General features: G+C 40.1%; 1 long non-coding RNA gene across 3 annotated transcripts in view; it reads left to right on the forward strand.

Annotated features, from left to right (window-relative positions):
• The window catches only part of LOC140707337 (uncharacterized), a 47,467-nt gene extending 28,040 nt beyond the window's left edge, over positions 1-19,427 (forward strand). For all 3 annotated transcript variants that reach the window (XR_012087300.2, XR_013536669.1, XR_013536670.1), the window contains one exon: positions 990-19,427. This is a non-coding gene — a long non-coding RNA (uncharacterized LOC140707337). The remainder of the gene's footprint in view (positions 1-989) is intronic.
• Positions 19,428-19,874: the final 447 nt, after the last annotated feature.

Below are 19,874 nucleotides of genomic sequence, written 5' to 3' on the forward strand. Positions count from 1 at the left end.
AACTCATTCAAAGCAGCTAGGTGTTCTTTTACTGCTTCCTTATCTATTTTGACCTGCTTCCCTCTCCTGTCTCCCACAGTGCTGCGTTTGATAGGGTGGACCAAGTTTTCCTTTTGCATAAATACAGATGGGGGGAAAAGAATTAAGTAGTTCTGCTTTCTCCCTGTTGCCTGCCACCTTCTTGTCATCTTCTCCCAGTAGTGGACCAACTATTTCCTTGACTTTCCTCTTGTTCCTTACATGCTGAAAGAAAATTTTTTGTTGTTATTTTTTTGGCATTTGTTGCAAGTCTTAGCTCATTCTGAGCCTAGCCTTCCTAATTCCATCCTTGCAGATTCAAGCTATTTGCTGGTATTCTGTTCTAGTTATGAGCCCCTTTCTCAGTTTTTTATACTTATCCTTTTGGTCCCTTAGTTTGTCAGAGAGCTCTGTGTGCATCCACTCCAGTCTTGTCAGACGTCTCTTGTTTTTCTTTCTCTGTGGTATTGTTTTGGTTTGGGCTTTTTTATTATCTCTCCTTTCAGGGTTTCCCAAGCATCCTGAACTGTTTTTTCCTTTAGGGTTTCCATCAATGGAGTCCTTCCTATTACATCTCTTAGTTTGTTAAAGTCAGCTCTCTTAAAATCTAGAACATTAGTCTGACTAAAGTAGTCCTGTGCAGTACTTTAGTGCACTACTTTCAAAGGGTTCTATGTGGCTGGTGCATTTGTTTCAGATAAATATTAGCTTTCTAATGAAGATGATTCTTCTATTCATATTATATCCTGCTCTTAAGTATTTAAGTATCTCTAACACCAATTCCTGCAGTCCCCCTCTTGTTCCATTGGACAGCTCCAGCACCAGTGAAATATTTAACATGTTTGGTGCTTTGAACTGCATGGAGGGATACTGCGTTCTCCTTGCCCTAAGAGTTGTTTTCTCCCTAATAATAATAATCATATGCCACCACATCAATTCTGACTTATGGCAACTCTTTTTCACTGTTCCAGGTAGAGAATACTCAGAAGTAATTTACCAGTCCCTTCTTCTGGGGGCATCCTAGAACTGTGCAGCTTGCCCAAGGCTCTACTCGCAGGAAGCACAGTGGGGAATTGAATTCCCAACCTCTGGCTCTGCACCCTGACCTAAACCACTGAGGTATCCAGCTCGCTTTCCTTTCTAGATGGAATAAATCATTGTATTTGTTTCTAGCTATAGTTCATATAAAGTGGCATCTTAAACATTTTACAGAAATACAGGTAATATTATTTGGAATTCATTTTGTTTCATTTTTGTTCATCCATTCTAAGGGCTTTGTAAAAGGAAGTATGTGTGGAAAGCATATATTTTCACAAAGCAATTTCATTAACCTGGAAAATGCAAGAGAGAGGTTTGTTCTTCAAGTGACCCATTTCCCAATCCGTTGTTTGTCTCAAAGTTACCACTATTTCACATTAAAATCTAAAAGCAATGGCTCAAAATGTTTCAGTGCCTGAGGCAGAAAACCTACATTCCTGTCACCCATGGTGGTAAAGATAATATGGAAATAAAATGCATAATGGACAGTTTGCTGTCCTTTAATCATACCTCCAAAATTGCTTTCTGTAGTATATCTCTTCCTGGAGCTATGGTAAAGATCAGAAACAGCCAAATTTTGTAAGCCTTTTAAAACAAAACATGGCTTTCAGTATCACAGCCACTTACTCAACTGGCAATTGCCTAATTTAGAAAATGAAGAATGAGATTCACTTTGGTTTCTGCCAGCTAAAACCCAGATGGATGGGAAGTGGTTCATTACTGTTAAATTCTGTCAGAGTCATTTTGAAATAAAACTTGATCCATAAGATCATAAATATCTACTCTGCATTAGAAATGAAACAGAGGCACATGGCAAAAATCTGTGCACATGAATTCCTATTGCATTTGTTGAGAGAGAAAAAACAGTAAGCTGAAAGACATATAAATGCATGCAGCTGGCATGGCTGCAGAGGTAAGATCTAGTACAGAGACACATCTTTCTGCTTGAAATTTTTATTCCATATATGCTGCAGAGCCATTAGATATATAATAGAAGGAATAACACAGTCAACTTAAGAATAGCGCACAAATAAGGAAAATGGACCCCAAAAAATCCAATTTTAACATCAAAGATTGTGTTAGTTTCCCATTGCCCTATATTCATATAAGCTTGCTACCTGGTTTCCTAATTGAAATGCACAGAATCATAGAATAATAGAGTTAGAAGAGGCCTTTAACACCATTGGGAATATCCCCTTGCTCAATTCAGGACTCCAGATTGAAGTATATCTGACAGATTGTTGTCTCATTTTTTTTCTTGAATGCCTCCAGTGTTGGAGTGCACACCATCTCCTGAGATAATTACTTCCATTGTTATACTGCTCTAACAGTTAGGAAGTTTTTTTGTAATATTCTATTGAAATCTAGCTTCCTGTAATTTGAGCCCATTATTATTTGTCCTGTGCTCTACAATGATGGAGAAAAGATTCTGCTTCTGCTCCACATGACAATCTTCGAGATATTTGAAGAGTGCTATCATATCTATCTCCCCTCAGTCTTCTTTTCTCAAAACATGCCCAGTTCTTTCAATCTTTCCTCAGAGGGGTTGGTTTCCCCTCCCTGATTGCCCTTCTTGCCCTCCTCTGAACATGTTTGTTGGCATCCTTCTGAAAGCGCAGTGTCCAGAACTGGGAACAGTACTAAAGGTGAGATCTAACCATTGCCAAATGGAGGAGAACTAGTATTTCATGGGATTTTGAGACTTTACTTCTGTTAAAGCAGTTTAAAATAGCATTAGCCTTTTTTTTTCCCCAATCATACCACACTGTTGGCTCATATTCAGCTTGTGATCTATAACAATTCCAAGATACTGTACTTCCTGCTCTTACTATTACTTAGCCAAATATTCCATATCTTATAACTGTACACTTTTTCTCTCTAGGTGTAGAACTTTGCACTTATTCCTGTTAAATTCATCCTGTTGTTTTCAGTCCAATGCTCAAGCATATCAAGATCTTTTTGAATTTTGTTTCTTCCAGAGTATTAACTATTCCACCCAATTTTGTGTCATGGACAAATTTGATAAGCATTCCCTGCACTCCCTCATCCAAGTCATTCATAAACACGTTGAAGAGCACTGACCCAGGACTGAGCCTTGTGGTACACCACTTGTTACCTTCTCTCAGTTTGAGAAGGAACCATTGGTAATCACTCTCTGAGTATGATTCTGTAAACAACAGTTTTTCTATCCATCCCACACCTAGTATTTTGCTAATCTGAACATCTTGGAACACTTTGCCACTTTACTAAAGTCAACATATATTACGTCTACAGCATTCCCACCATCTACCGGGGAGGTTACTCAATCAAAAAAATGAGGTAAGATTAAGATTAAGGTTTGGCAGGATTTGTTCTTGACAAATCCACCTTGGCTTCTGATTATTATTGCATTATTTTCAAGGTGTAGAGTGACCACTGTATAATCTGCTCCAGAATTTTCCCTTGGATTGATGTTAGACTGATGAATAGAGATGGGGACTTCATATTTGTAGACCACTCCAGCAAGGTAGCAGGAGGATAAGTCTCCCTGCTCAGCCATGGAGTAGTCAGACAAGCAGGGAGGCAGGGCTGTGGCAACTGGGCTACTGCTACAATTGGGGCACTGAAGATGATGTCGACCATGCACACCACACACCATGTGGTAAGTGGTGCAGTGGGTTCTGGGGGTGGGTGTTAATTGGGACAGCCACTTGTGCCAGCAGGCTTTGTATTCATTTACAAAGCCCCCATCTCTACTGATGAGCTATAGTTCCAAAGTTCCTCCCTTTTCCCTTTTTAAATATAGGGACATGAGCCCTCCTCAAATCATCTGGCACTTCACCCACCTTTCATGATTTCAAGAAAATAATAGATACTGATTCTGAGAACTCTTCAACCAGTTCTTTCAATATTCTTGGGTGCAGTTAATCTGGCCCTGGGGATCTGAACTCATTCAAAGTTATAAGGATTCCTTGAGGTTTATCAACCTCAAGCTGCAATCCTCTCCCCCTCTTTTGTGCTTCCCATTTGCCTGGAGTGTAATAGACTATATTTTGGGAAAAGACCAAGCTGAAGTAGAAATTCAGCACTTCTGCCTTTTCTTTATTGTTTGTTATCATTTTTCCATCTCTATTGAGTAGCTGATCCACTGTTTTTTTTCTCTGTCTTTTGCTAAGGACATACCTGAAGAATGCTTTTTTGTTGCTTTTAGCATCACTTGGTAGTCTCAGCTTGTTCTCAGCTTTTTGCCATCTTAACACCCTCCCTGCAATTCTTTGCTACTTGTTATTTTACCCAGGCTTTGTGCCCTGGAGAGGACACTCCAGCTTCATGTACAGCATCAAAACAGTAGACGCTATTCCAAGTCCTCCATACAGAGCACGTTACCAGTCTCTCGAGACTGAAGGATGCCTACAACAACTGTCTGTACCCTTCCTTTCACTTTCTATATGTGTTCTTCCTTTGTTTTCAAGTTCTATCTGAGACTTTTTGTGAAGCCACATTGGTATTTTCTGCCTTTTCATCTTTTTTTCCCCATTTTTGGACTTGTTTGTAGTTGTGCCTTTCAAATTTCCTTTTTAAGAAACTTCCAGGTATTTTGGACTCCTTTTCTTGTTAGGATCTCCTACCATGGGATCTTACTTATCCTTCTTCTGAGTTTCTTAAAATTGGCTTGTTTCTTAAAATTGGCTAGAATCCAGCTACACTCTGCTTTTATTTCCTCTGAAATCAAGAACACCAGTATAACATAGTCAAGTCCAGGATAGATACCCCTCTAGTTTCTTCCTCTGCTTTTTGTAGGAGTTATCAGCCACACAAGTCAAAATTTTCTTAGAAGGGCCTTAATTGGCAGAATTTGCCTCTCAACAGATATCAGAATAACTGAAATCTCCATTACTATTACATTGTGTCTCTGAAATTTTTGCTATTTGTTTTTCAAAGGTTTCATCAGTCCTTTCTCCTTGATTGAGCAGCTGGTAGTAGACTCCACAATAACATTCCTTTTATTTTTCATTACAATTATATTACTCCAAATGCTCTCAATGGGACAACCAAGCTCATCCTCCTGTATTTCTATGCAGGAATATGTATTTTAAACATATACTGCAACTCCACCTCCCTTTCTATTTTTTCCTGTTCTTTTTTAATGATTTGAATCCTTCAATCACTCTACACCAGTCACAGGAGTCATCCCACCAAGTTTCAGTTATCCTTATCAAGTCATATTTATCTTCTTGGAGTAAGATTTCCAGTTATTCTTTGTTTCTCATACTTCTGGCATTTGTATATGAGCATCGCAGCCCATGAAACTCTCAGCAGTTCCATGGGCTGTTTTCCTTTGTACACTTTTACAAAGACTATTATTGAGCCCCATTAGAGCTGCTTACTCTGTTCCTCTTACTTTGCATAAGCTTTCATCTGTCTTTATTATTTGCATCTCCCTCCCACTTCCAATTCAGTTTAAAGCCATCCTGATTAAGTTGTTCATATTGTGGTTAACACATTCTTCCCAATCCATCATCTGCCAGTGGTCCATCTGTTCTTCCACCTTCAGTGCCTCTCTTGGCTGCTTTTGTTCAAGGATTCTATCTATGTACAGTGGTACCTCGACTTAAAAACTTAAACCCATATTGGAACGGCATTCCTACATCAAAAAGTTCATAAGTCGAGGCAAGATTTCCCATAGGAATGCGTTGAAAACCATTTAATCCATTCAGGCTGTTTTTCGTTCATATGTCAAGGTGCTGTTCGTAAGATGAACTCAGGTCAAAAAAAGACAGGAAAAGTTTTTCAGGGGTTTTTCGTTCATAATTCGAGGCTCCGTTCGCAAGTTGAAGCAACATTTTGCAACTGGAGCTGTTCGTAACTTAAAACGTTCACAAGTGGAGACATTCATAAGTCGAGGTACCACTGTACTCATCATCTTCTCTTATTTTCTTAACTACTGTATGGCCACTGACTGTTTTTGTTATCCCACTTTCTCTTCCAACACTGCAAACACTTGGTACATGTGTTTGCCATTTTGTTCTCAGGCACAATAACAAACATTGCATAAACTTTGCCGGTTAACACCATATAAGTTTCTTTTCTCTCCATGATTTGTTTTTTTCTCTTTGTCTATACCTGCCCTTTGATTTGTCTTGAAGAATACCTGGAAAATCCACTAATATATGACTCTGCTTTTTTCCCCCTTGGTCTCCCTTTTCTTTCATCTCTTATTTCATGAGACCCTTACCTTACTACTGCTTGCCCATCAAACCCCTGGTCGCTCACTCCATGGGCTCCATCTCAGTTTTGTTCCTCTGCTCTGTTAGCAAACAGAAGGGCCCTCTCACTACACACAGCTGCTACTTATTACTCTCAGCAGTTATCAGGCCATGCCCCTTTCTCTCAAGCTGAACACATAAGTGCTTCTGAATAGGCTATTTCCTGGGGTTACTTCCTGGTGTTAATCTAAATCATTCACCTCTCTGCCTTTCTCTCCCTTTCCTTTTGTCTTTTCCTCTGCTAGACTTACTACTACTACTCCATCAAATTCCTGTTCAGTCGCCTCCTGGGCTTATCTCAGTTTTATTCCTCATCAAAGGTGATTTATAAATACACTTGCCAGTACTACCTTCTATACTTATCTGTTTTTCTATGTGATACTGCTGATGAAGTTGTCCCATTAGCAAAGACTTCACCTGATCAGAGCGCTTTATACCAAGAATGCTTAGGTTTTCAGTACTAGGACTCTTTATACCAGCAATAGTTAGCTTCCCAATACTAGGATTCTAGTACCCTAACTAACCGTGTTCCTAAAGGAGTCTCAATATAAATAAATTGGTAGAGAGATGTGTCATATTAATGCAAGGATATTAAAAAGCTACATAAGCCCTACATAAGCTACATAAGCACATAAGCTGTATAATTGTTAAGATGGTAAGGACAATTTCATTAAAATTGTCTGGTAAAGCATAATTCAAAACTCCTTTACCAGACGAGAACAAGGACAACTTTAGAAAGGAGCAGGGTCTTCTCACTAGCAGCCCCAAAGCTTTGGAAAGAGGTCCCAGTTAGGGTGCACCATGGTACTTTTCTCTTGACCTTTAAAGCATGAAGCGCACATAAGAGCCAAATACTATATAAAATATAACATAGAACTCAAAGAATCTGAAGGACACTTAGTTGACCAGGAAGAAATCTTATATGGAAAAAAATCCGCTACCAGTTGTTTTTTAAACAACCTCTAACTGGATAAAAATGTATTGCAGAAGTCTATTTAGAGGTGATCTCTGAGGCAGGTATACATACAGCTTGCATTGCACTAGACGTGAACATTCCAGAATTTAAGCAATTTCATACATGGCCAGACCTCAGTTCTTGAAACATCTACATGCTTCTTTATACTTCCTGCAGCACAGAGCCTCCTTGTTCCCACCTCCTTCCAGCAGTTTGTGATGCTGAGCAACCATCAAGACTGACTTGTCTGCATCTTCAGCAAATAAGGTCTTTCACATAGACATATTACATGTTACTTTTGTCAGTTACCAATGTGCCATGCTTCATATGAAAAGCAAAATTGTGTATTTTTTGACTGGGTACAAAAATGAGGAAGGTGCCACACACACGACATTTCTGTGTGTATGCATGAAGCAGAAAAAGAATAAGAAAGAAAAGAATCAGAGCTGTCATACACTCATTCATACATTGCAAAGTAAACACATTTTCTTACATGGACATCAATCTCTGTGTTGGAAATGCTAGTACAGAAAAGCCACTTGAGCCCTCTGGCTAAGGTAAAAAGATAGGAACAACACTGCTATTGCCTGGGCAGATTCAGTTATGGGACTAAATAAAGGACTTCATCCTCTAGGGTCTGCCAGCCTTTTGCCAGCACTAAATTCACTCTTTTAATAAAAAGATAATGTTATCTCATGGGAAACAGATGCCCTCCTGCCTCTTCCTTTGCTCTTAAGGAGTCTGCCAGTTTCCCTTCTCCCTCTGCAGAATCGTCACATCATAATGAGGCAGGTTGGCTTCTCAAGGATAATGAATGCAAAAACAAGCAGTGATGGAAATGCCAAGCCAGGGTCCATCACTCATTCCTGAGCTCTGGAATCCATTAGGAAGTGCACCAGGGAAATGGAGACCCAAGTAGCATGTGAATAATTTTGAAGTTGCAGGTCGGAAGTGATTAGGAATGCAGGATAATCACAGAAGACCTCTCACACTTGGAAAAAGTACACCCTGTGTCTGATGGGAAGGGGAATCAAAATGCATCTCTTATCACCCCCAGTCCTGTTGCTTCTAAGCTGTGGTGTTAATAGAGTTTAAACATGGGGACAGTCAGTTCATAACCAAGGTTGATTCATGCATTTGGGAGACATTTTGTATCTCTTTTTTTCTCCCCAAAGAGCTGTGTCTGGCAGCATTTCCTTTTTCATGCATTCGCCTTTTTTCTCAGAGAGAGAAACCATCTATTCATTTTTCCTCAGTCATTTCTTTAATGCAACGAATTCAATTCATACTTAGACATGGTTATTACACAGCCCTATTCACTCAGGCAGAATTGACTTCCCAATTCCACTTTCACCGTTTTACTTTTACCAATAATTGTTCATTTCGTTTTGCAATGATTTATATGCTGTTGCTCTATTTCTGTGCTTGTTCGTAAAGGAAACTATTGTCCATACACAAGAAAGAGGATTTTGTGGGTTCAAATCTCTACAGAGGTTAACTCTAAGAGCTTAATCCTTATCCTTATATCAGTTATTTCCCCATTTTGTCTGTACCTCATCACTTGAAAAGTTCTACTGGTTCAAACAACAGCATAAAAACAAACAAATAAAGCAATTAAAAATCAAGGCTGCTTTCAGAAGCAGCTCCTCCAAGCTATGAGTTAAATAGCAATGTAATTCTGGTGGGTAAAGATGTCTTGAGCAAAGGAAAAACATTTACTCCATCCCTTCGAAGCATGTAGACTTTCCAGCCGAAGCACTAATTCCTCCAGTATCCCTTTTGCCTGCCATTTGCACTGAAAGCTAACTGAATAGTATAGTAATGTGCTGCCAAATCAATACCGGCATACAATGATCCTTCAGGTTTTTCTATGAAGTACTCAGAAGTGGTTTCCCATGTCCTTCTTCTGGTGGTGCTCTAGGACTATACTGCTCACCTGATGCCATACAGACAGCAAGGCACATAATACCATTAGCAACATGCTTTCTGGGTGATTCAGCTGGCCCTCTCCCAGGTGGCATAATCAGGATTTGAATTCTCAGCCTCCAGGACCCTTCCGCAGCGAGGTTCTCCAGATACAAACCTGTGACTGAGGACAGCTCATCTCAAATTAGAGGGGGAATGACATCAACTTTGTGGGATCTACTAATATTCCTCTCTCACCCAACACACAAAGTTTGGAAAACTTAGTATTTCATTTTTCCTTATTGGGGGAGGGGGCTGTATGTTCCAGGATATATGCTGGTTGGGGGAAGTCTAGGATTTATAATCCAAAAAGTAATTTCCCAAGCTCATTTTTCTCTTCTCCAAGAACCATCAATTGGAGTCCTGTACAAAATAAGAAGGGCAAACATAGAATGGCACACCTCTGAGTACAATACATTTAACATGTTTTTTAGAAGAGGTACTTCTTGTAGTAAAATATGTGATTCTCCTCATCAATATATCTTACATGGTATAATGCACAGAATGTCAGACTAAGTATGAGGAATCTTGGGTTCAAAATCCCCACTCAGCCATGGAAGCTCACTGCAGGGAATGTCAATAATAAACTAGTTCTCAAACAGTTCACATACAGTACTTTGAAAATCCTATTAGGGTTTCGATAAATAAAAAGTGAATTGAAAGCACATGACAACAATAATGCATCTTACATTCAGCATGCTTTGTTTGACAATTGGCCCTCAGAAGGTAATTATGGGCTTAATTTACAAGACTGAATGTGGAGGCACATTAATTTGAGGAAAACCCATTGTTGGAGGGAAAACAAGACAATTTCGGGGAATGAACTGAACTTCTAGCTTGAGTCTTAGGCAGCAGATCTGGAATGTGGTGGAAAGGCAGCAAATAGCTGTATGCTTACTCCTGGAGTAGAGAAAGATGCATCTGTTCTGTGTATCAAAACAATAAAGCTGGTTTTGAATATTCTACACCTTGAGTTAAGTACCGTAAGTTGGGAGGGAGGTACGTATTTGCTATTCTGTCTCAGGCCAGCAAGGGCTCTATCAGTTACATGTACAATCATTACCAATTAGAGCTAGGCATTTTGACCAGTTCTTTTGCAACAAGATGTATTTTCTTTCTGAAAGTCTGTGGTCTAGCATTCTGACTGTATAGATAATGCAGCAAGCCACATGTGGTAGTCAGCCCAAAACCTCTCTGGGTGAAAACATTATGGCAATGCTCCGTAGATGCAACTTATTGTGGCAGCAGCAAAGGAAAATTTTATGAGATAAAGAAGTGGACAAAAAATGTGAGACTCTGATTCTGAGGGGACAGCCACTCTGTACTAAGCAAGAGGCTGGGCCAGACAACCTCCACATCTCCTTCCAAATCTATGATTATATGATTCTAATCTCTATCATGCATGTTAAATGCTACCCAGCAGAAATATTTTCACATTTTACATTAATGCTCTGATCCTAAACATGCATACTTATCTATGAACAATACAGATCTAACAGAATTTACAACTAAATAAGCTTGTTTATGATTTCAACCTCCATTAAAATTCTAATTTAAGTGTTGTCATCTCTAGATGCTGCTAAAAATGCCTTTTATTCTGAATAAAGGACTATCATCAGAATCCCACTTAATTATTTCCATCACAGTCTTGTGCAGGTGGGACGGTCTGCTTTAACAGCTGCATGACAGAAATTCAATAGGAGAACTTTATCTGGAACCAGAGCCTCCCTTCCTCCCTACTTGGGGAAACCACATTCCCAGCTGGGGCTTCAAAGGAATGAATGGGAAATCAGTGATTATTTATCTCCTTACATACAGCAACTTCTAGAACCATTGTGCCAAGCTCAAGTGTTTATTTGTATTTTAGGATGTAGCAATCATTAGGCCATCAGAATGATCTAAAAAGGAACAGTAATCCTTTCAAATTCAAGAATTTAATGTATTTATAATGAGCATACTCTTTAAAGAAACACCCAAGAATATGTAATGTATATATTTTATTTTAACTATGTGTTTCCATTCAATGGAGCCCATTTAGATTGGGATGGTAACTGATTTTTTCAGTTGTGTGCCTTTTTGTATGAGCGGGGGAACATACATCCTATTTCTGATTTTGTTCTACTTAAGATGTTATACCCACTTTATAAGATGATAATTATGATGGCACCAATAATGAGAGTGAGGAGTTTGGATAAAAATTGTTACGTTATATTTAAAAAAAAATGCTATGGCAAACCAGCGTTCCAGACACAGCAGAAGCCACCACATCCCAAGACCTCATATAAACTGTGTTGGAAGCCTCATATAAACGACTGTATGTTATTCCTTTATCTGAAGTCAGGAAAATTTAGCTCCTGGAGAACCAGGTTACTAGAAAGTCATGTAATACAGTTCAGATTGGAGTTGGCAAAACCAAGGCAACCCTAAGAAAATGAGGGAGGGGTGGCACTGAAACAACCCTCTGTTAACTGCAGAGAAGACCAGACAACTTCACACTTTATACCCCTCAACATGTGGAAAATCTGACATTAGCTATTCCAAATGTTCTTCATATTGCCTGTTATTCAGCAAAAAATCTCTGACACACTTATCTAAGCTTTATAAAATATTGCATTTGTATTAACTGTACACTTGTGATTTTGAAACAACTAGGGGAAGCATTTACAAAGAAGAGTGGCTAGCAGAGCCTCAGAATTCTATCAATGGTGGCCTGAAAATCAGCAGTTCAAGATTGTAACCAGTAGATGGTTGCATTACAAGTCTGAATGACATATATGTGCTTGAAATACGTACGATCAAATATAATTTTGTTTGCTTATTTGGGTTCATTGTGTCTATTTAATTCCCCTTTGTAGTTCTAGTGAGCCTAGATATCTATAGAAACATATGCTCAGCCATCCATCCATCCTTCCTTATAAAATGGTATTTTTAGAATGTAAAAGAAGCTGCATATGCACAGAAAAGTTGAACACCTCATCATAGGCATCCTTCAGTCTCGAGAGACTATAGTAACATGCTCTAAATCGAGGAGTGTCCTCTCCAGAGCATGAAGCCCGGGTAAGGTAATATGGAGGATAGGCTGTTACCCAAGCAGCAGATCCCCCCTCTCCACATTGCTGAAATGGTCCAATGGAAAGGCAAGAGCCAATACAACTGGTTCCAGCAACGTCGCAGGAGTTGGCAGAACGACACATGCTACCTTCGGGACTCCAGCTCCGGATTTTGCCTCAAGGTTAACTCCTGAAGGCTTTTCCATGAGTGGATATAGCCACAAGGCAGTGGAGGTTTGAAATTGGAGTTTTCCTTCTCCTAGATGGGTTGCCTTCCATGGCTGACGAGCCCCACCTACCCGGCCTGCTCTTTAATAGTGCAAAAGTATGACCTGATCCTTAAAACTTTCCTGACTCCCCGGCTTATGCAAATCTAATTGACTTTCCTATTTACCATATTAAGGCCAGATACAAAATTTGAGAATTTTGCACGCCGTTAGGCGCACGGTCCTGGGACACGCTCTTTTAAAGCAGGAAGTCCCACCCCTAGGCCCCACCCCCAGGCCATGTGGTCAGGAGACAAAAAGAAAGCCCAGGAAAAAAAAAACTCAGCAAGGCATCCATGCAAACAGACCTGGCCTTCGCCCTCAGCCCAGCTTCCTAGGGAAAAGGGTCCAGGGTCCTGAGACACGCTCTTTTAAAGCAGGAAGTCCCACCCCTAGGCCCCACCCCCAGGCCATGTGGTCAGGAGACAAAAAGAAAGCCCAGGAAAAAAAAACTCAGCAAGGCATCCATGCAAACAGACCTGGCCTTCGCCCTCAGCCCAGCTTCCTAGGGAAAGGGTCCAGGGTGCTGAGACACACTCTTTTAAAGCAGGAAGTCCCAGGTTGAACACCTGCATTCAGTATATTTGGTATTGTCTTCGTATGGATGTCTCAGATGAACTGTTTCTATGCTACACACCAAGATTCGTATCATTTCTGGATTTCTTCCTTTACATTTTCATGGGATTACAAGCCTTCCATACCTGATGCTCTCTGGGTACATTGGCCATGCTGACCCACTATGGCCGGAGTTGCAGCACAAGGCATCTGAACAGCTGCTGTTTGGGGACAGCTGGAATAATTTTGAACATAGGATATATCATGAACACTCAACACATGGATTATGCGTGAGAACTGCTTGTCTTTGCTTCAGAAAGAGACATGGATCTGATTCCTAAATTAAGTTACACTTGTCGCCTTCTTCTGTGTTCTATCAGAAGCTTCCCTCGAGAGTCAGAAGGTCCTCCTGAAGAATGTGGGACGGGGCTTTCTTGGAGGCTAGAATAGGAAACTTCTGCAACTTTCTTAAGTTAGCCTGTCTTAAGATCTAACCATGGTTTAATTCTAGCTTCCGCTTGTGAACCATTCCAGATAATTCATGCTTGCTGAGCCTGACCTACCTCACCTTTGGGAGAGTGATGAGGGGGAGGGAAGAGTCAGATTGTCTGCCTTGAGCTTACTGTAAGAAAGACAAGATAAAAATGCAACTAAGTACATGATAATAACATTATTTCCTGTTATTCAGAATGAAATCTATATCCAAACACTAGTTGTGGGTTTTACTAGTGAACATTACTGATTATGATTGTGTTTTCAAGAGCCTCATGAAGTGCCCAGTTCTTGCAGAGATATCATTTTTTTTTTTGTTTCATTTATATGCTGCCTTTCTCCCAATAAAGGAGAGCTCATAGAGCTGTGGTTGCTTATTATTTCTAAGCCATTAGTGGTGTGTCTGGGATCATGAAAGCACTATGATGGAACTAGTACTCCAGTCCATCAGATATCATCATCATCATCACCATCATAGAACTGCAAAGCTGGAAGGGACCCTATACTTTTTGACACCACAGACCGGTTGGGGGAGGACATGGTCCATATGTGGGGAAGGTCAGGCACCTTGTGGGCATGCGCAAAGGGGAAGGGGGCACTTGCACAGGCACACACACTCTCACACAGGCACTTGCACATATGCGCGGAGGGGCAGGGCACTTGGGGGTGTTCGCGTGGGCACATGCACAAAGGGGCATGGGCACTTGCAGGGCGCGTGTGCGCACTCACGTGCATGCACAAAGGGGCTGTGCAGGGGGAGTGCTTGTGGGGGGGAAGATCTGTTTCCGCGGTTCAGGCCAAGCCACAGACTGGCACTAGGCTGCGGACCAGGCGTTGGGGACCCCTGCTATACATCACCAAGTCCAGCCTCTGTCAAGGAGGCACACTGGGGAACCAAACCCCCAATCTCTGCCTCTGTAACCAGAGACCTGAACCACTGAGCTCTCCAGCAGTTAGATGGACATGGTATCGTTACCACTGCATCCTGTACAAGGCAAATGGGACATACCCATCACAATGCACTTCCATGATTACAAATCATCATGCTGAACGAACAACCCTCTTTTCAAGATCAGAGCCTGAGTATTTTAATAGCAGTGCAGAAGAGGGAATGCCAGGAGGTTCAGTCATGTCATGTTGTAATACTGCAGGACACTGAAAAGGTGCACCTGCCAAGATTCCTTTATCCACAGAACTGAATTGTACAGAAGACCTATTATAGAAATGGCTAGCTCTATCTGTAATACTGTATTGGACACCAAAGTTTACACTGAGCAGGATGACTTCTAAGCAGCCTTCTCTACCTAGGTGCCTTCCAGATTATATATCCCATCATCTCCAACCAGAAGCAGCAGATGACAATAGAAAATTGGGCTGCACTCAAACCTTTTAAAACTTTATAACAATAAACTATTTCTTATTTTATTTTGGAGGCTTTAACCTGGAATATTATTATCTCCTAATGTGATGTGGTTTCTGCAATGCAGTGGCAAATTTTCTAAACATCCATCTCTCATACAACCTCCCTATATAGGTTTTTCCACTGTTTCTCATTGTAGAACTTGCTGATGTGAAAAGGCTCTGCAATAGTTCTTGCACTGCTATGCATATACTCCAACAGCTGGAACACAAAGAAATCAGCAAGTTCATTCAGAGAATGGGAATTTAATACCAGCTCACCCTAATAGTAAGTCATGCTCCCTCCCTCAGAGAGAGACAGAGTTCCTCATATTTTGATGCAGACTGGCTTAGCTAACACTACAGCTGCTGCTGCTGCTGCTAAACACAGCTACTATACTTAACATTTGTATTGTGCCAGACATCATAAATCATAATACCCTACTGTATACCATAGATTATTTCTCTGCAAGGAAGTATATCATACCAATTCCCAGTGAATTGAATATTATTTTAGCTCTTGATTCAGCTATTCAAGTGTAATTTTGTGTGACATCATATGAGTCATACTTTGCCTTAAAAGTAACATCAGAAAACAATCAAGCTTAAAGCTTGTGCCATGGCATAGTGACTCTTCTTTAGATATCATGAGCTTTGGACGTCTAAATGTCAAATCCTTTGCTAAAATGAAATGGTTCCAGTTCCATGTATAATTATATCAAGGGGGATAGTTAGGTTCAGTTGTTGTAGCAAAAAAACAAAACAGTGTTATGGCCTGTACCCCACTGCTAGCCTCAGTTAGAGAGTGGACACTGGTGAATGAATTGCTGATAGCAAGTCCACTGTTGTACATATCCCACTGAGTTAATGGGTCCACTCTACCTGGGGGCTAGCAATAGGATACTAGTCTAAGAGTTTTTAAATTTCAATTTGTTTTGGCAAAAGCTTTCGTGGACTATTCTCCATTTCATCAGATGCATTAAATGCTATTTTGAAGTAACCATATTCATTCATAGTTGGGCAGCACTGTAAATAGTGAGATCAAAGTGGGGTGTTTGTGCAGAAAGTACAAAAAGTGACAATCGTATTAGTGGTATCATACAGAAAACAGACAATGTGGTAACAAAACATCTGGACATTTGCCCTCAGTGTATAGTTCACCATATATTTCTGTTCAGGGTTTGTTCACCTTTAACAGTGAATTTGAGAAAAACAATTTGGAGACACTCCAACAAAGCAGCAGCAGCAGCAGCAGAAAGTAAAGAGAGGTGCAAGAGCCAGAGCACAGTACAAGGAATTCAGGGCCAATGTACACATTACAGAAAACCCATGATTAGAAATGAAATTACAGTACTTTAGTGTTCAAAACACATGATTCAAGCAGTCATTCCTGTTTGAGGGCCCCATTAAACAATCCGCTGATTACTTATCTAGAAAGGAAAAGATTGTTGAAATGATGTTCCTCAGCCTGCATTTGGCAAATCAGTAGAGGATAGCCTGGTGTAGCATCACACCTGGCGATATATCTGATGTCCCAGGTGTGGTGCACCAGAAGGTTTACTTGCCCCATAATATGTGATCTGACCCTGAGGAATCAGACCTATATAGGAAGAACATGCTTATGTCCTAAAAACCAATTATAGAACAAAGGAAGCTAATATGCTAATGATGGGAAGGGAGAAAATGTCTTGCTCTAACTACTGCACGCAATCCATATTTAGGGAATTCACTCTGCTAATGACAAGGTGAGAGCCAGTCTGAAAATATGTTGCAGGGGGAAACAACAAGAACACTCTCTATTGGGGAGAAGCAGGATAATTTCATCATGTTTTAAGCCTCCCTTACCTGGTTGAAGAAAAGCTGAAAAAAACACAAACAAAACAACACTCCAGTGAGCCAATCACCACATCATTATTAACTTGGGATAAGGTAAGGGATACAGGGATACAGAGGGGAAAGGGGATATGGGAGGGGAAAGAAGGGGGAGGAGAAACACAAAATGTACTGACATCCAATCTATTCATGTTGCAATATCAGATCGACTTTCCGCTTTTCTTCTATTTGATTGCCCTCCAGGTTTTAACTTACATTTACATCTAGTTTAAATCCATGTTATTCAAGCACTATCTGGTGACTCAAGCCTTTTATATAATAAATCCCATCATTCAGTTGCCTTTTGTACTGGACAGTCTTTCAACGCTTCTGATAAGATATCCATTTCTGCCGCTTCCCGTATCTTCTCAATAAGTTCCTCTTGTTTTAGTATCACCAGTTTCTTCCAATTCCTGGCATAAAGAATTCTGACTGCAGTGACTATATATAAAACTAAGTAGTTCTTTGTCTTATCTATATTGTCTGGTATAATACGCAGTAGAAAAAGTTCTGGGGCTAGTGGAACCTTGCAAAGCAGTGTATGTACTCCTATCCAATATTGTTTTGCTACTCTGCAAGTCCACCACATATTGTAAAAGCTTCCCTTATGTGCTTCATACTTCCAACAATCATTTGACACATCTGTATAAATCTTTGACAATTTTTCTGGAGTCATATGCCACCTATAAAATAACTTGTATATATTCTCCTTGAAATTAACCGATTTGTGAGCTTTAAATTATTTTGCCATATTTGCAACCATTGATCAATATCAATAATGTCCTATATTTTGTGCCCACCTAATCATACATTCTTTGACCATCTCGTCTTGCATTTTAATTTCTAACAAATAATCATACATTTTCTTAATTACTTTATCTTTTGAGCCCAGCAGAAGTTCATCAAATATCATTTGTTCTGGGTAATAACCCTCTATTTTATCTTTTCTGTACCTAGATTCCACTTGTGCTCTGGACCACCAGTCTATATATATGTTTTGTGACTCTAACTCTTCTTTAGACCTTAACTCACAATCCTTTTTAAATAAATCTTGCTTTTTTCTTTGTTTTCTTTGCATTTCTGACCTGGTCCCTTTGATCTCTGTGCATTTCCGATCTGCTCCGTTTGTTTTCTGTGCATTTCCAATGGGTCTTGCACACTTGATTGCTTTTCTTTCTTCCCCCCCCCCCTTCGGCCAGAAGGGATTAAATGTGTTTGCAGTGAGTCTTGCAGTGATTTGTGTGTGTGTGTGTGTAATTTTTTCCTTTGGCTGGGATGGTTAATTGCATTTCAGTGCATTCCTATGGAAAATGGTGCTTCGACTTACAACCATTTCGAATTGCGTCTATCTTCTGGAACAGAGTATGGTCATAAGTGGAGGCACCAGTGTAAAAGGATGCACAACACTCCAATGGGCCAGACACCACATAATGCAGTGTATCTGCTGTTTCAGCCATCAGTGGATCAAGACTTTTTGTAGACACATACCTTCTTACTGTGGGTGGCTGCACTACTACTCTGAATGAAATGTAACTTCAAAATATGATCAGATATGATAGGCAAGGGTTGGGCTGTCGATTTTGTAGAGTTAGACTGTCTTAGGATAGATTTTTTAAAAAGAAAAAAGTGGTGTAGTCGTTTTATAGAATTTGAAAGGAAGAGTGGTTGGTGCTAACTTTCAAATCTAACAGGACTCTTCATCAGGCTGGGTATTAAAGAGCTAAAGGAACACAAAAGATGTGGGATAGTCCCTGAAATCACCATGAGCAGTCATAAGGATCAGACTCTCTTCTTTAACACAAGCTCCAGAATGGAGGTTGCAGCCCTGCAGAGTCAAGCAGTAATGGTTTCACCTCAGGCAATGTAGATGTCATTGTTGGTCCCAATCCTGATAGACAAATTGCTGCTGGTCATTAAAAAGTTGTGTTCTGAAGGAGCACAGGGCTGTCCTTTGCCTCTACCTTCATTTAAGACAGATTCAGAGTTTCACAAAGGGAGCAGAAGCTCAGGAATCCAGTCACTGCCAGGAATACATGGTAATGTTCAACCTAGGGACCAGTTTGCAAAAATGGGGCTCTTCCCATACCTTTAGTAAGTTTGAGAAAGAGACTGGTGAAGCATTCCTCATCTATCAGCCAAATCCAATACAACCAGTACATGTTCAAGACCTCTCTCTTATTTATGTTGAATATGTCCAGTGTTTTAAACAGGACATCTGAACACTTGAAGAACAGGTGTAACTGCCACTTGTTTGCAGTATGCGTGTGATGCATGTACAGCTCTCCGCTGTCATGTACCTTCAACTTACAGTATCCTGATTAATTACTTCCAAAAGGTTTTTAACAACCCTGCTCAGCTCTTGTAAATTCAAAGCTGTGATTTCTTTCTCTGAGTCAATCTGTCTCATATTCAGTCTTTCTCTTTGCCTGCTGCCTTCAATTACTGTTGTTGTTGTTAACGTTTAAGCCCCATTTTCAATAGAAAGTAGCACCCAAGACAGTCTATAGTCTTCATAAAATAATGTTGTTGTTGTTTAGTCGTTAAGTTGTGTCTGACTCTTCAAGATCCCATGGACCAGAGCACACCAGGCTCTCCTGTCTTCCACTGCCTCCTGGAGTTGGGTCAAATTCATGTTGGTAGCTTCGATGACACTGTCCAACCATCTTGTCCTCTGTCGTCTCCTTCTCCTCTTGACTTCATACTTTCCCAACATCAGGGTCTTTTCCAGGGAGTCTTCTCAATCATAAAATAATAAAAACAAGGAAAACCAAATTTAACCATAAAAAAATAAAGAAAAAGCAATCCCACTGTAAAAAACATCAAAATCAATTGAATGCATTAAACCATTACAATCAACTTAGTGTGCACTTCAAAACAACACAGCAGGGCAGGTAAAGCATCATACGCCAGTCTAAAAAGATGTGCTATTATTATAACCTTTCAAAACTCATTTAAGAATCAACGTTTCCAAGCATCATTATCTTTCCCAGTGAATTTTGTCATCTCATGAAGTGCCTAA

This window comes from Pogona vitticeps, chromosome 5 (genome assembly GCF_051106095.1).
Source record: "Pogona vitticeps strain Pit_001003342236 chromosome 5, PviZW2.1, whole genome shotgun sequence".
NCBI classification, from domain to species: Eukaryota; Metazoa; Chordata; class Lepidosauria; order Squamata; family Agamidae; genus Pogona; species Pogona vitticeps.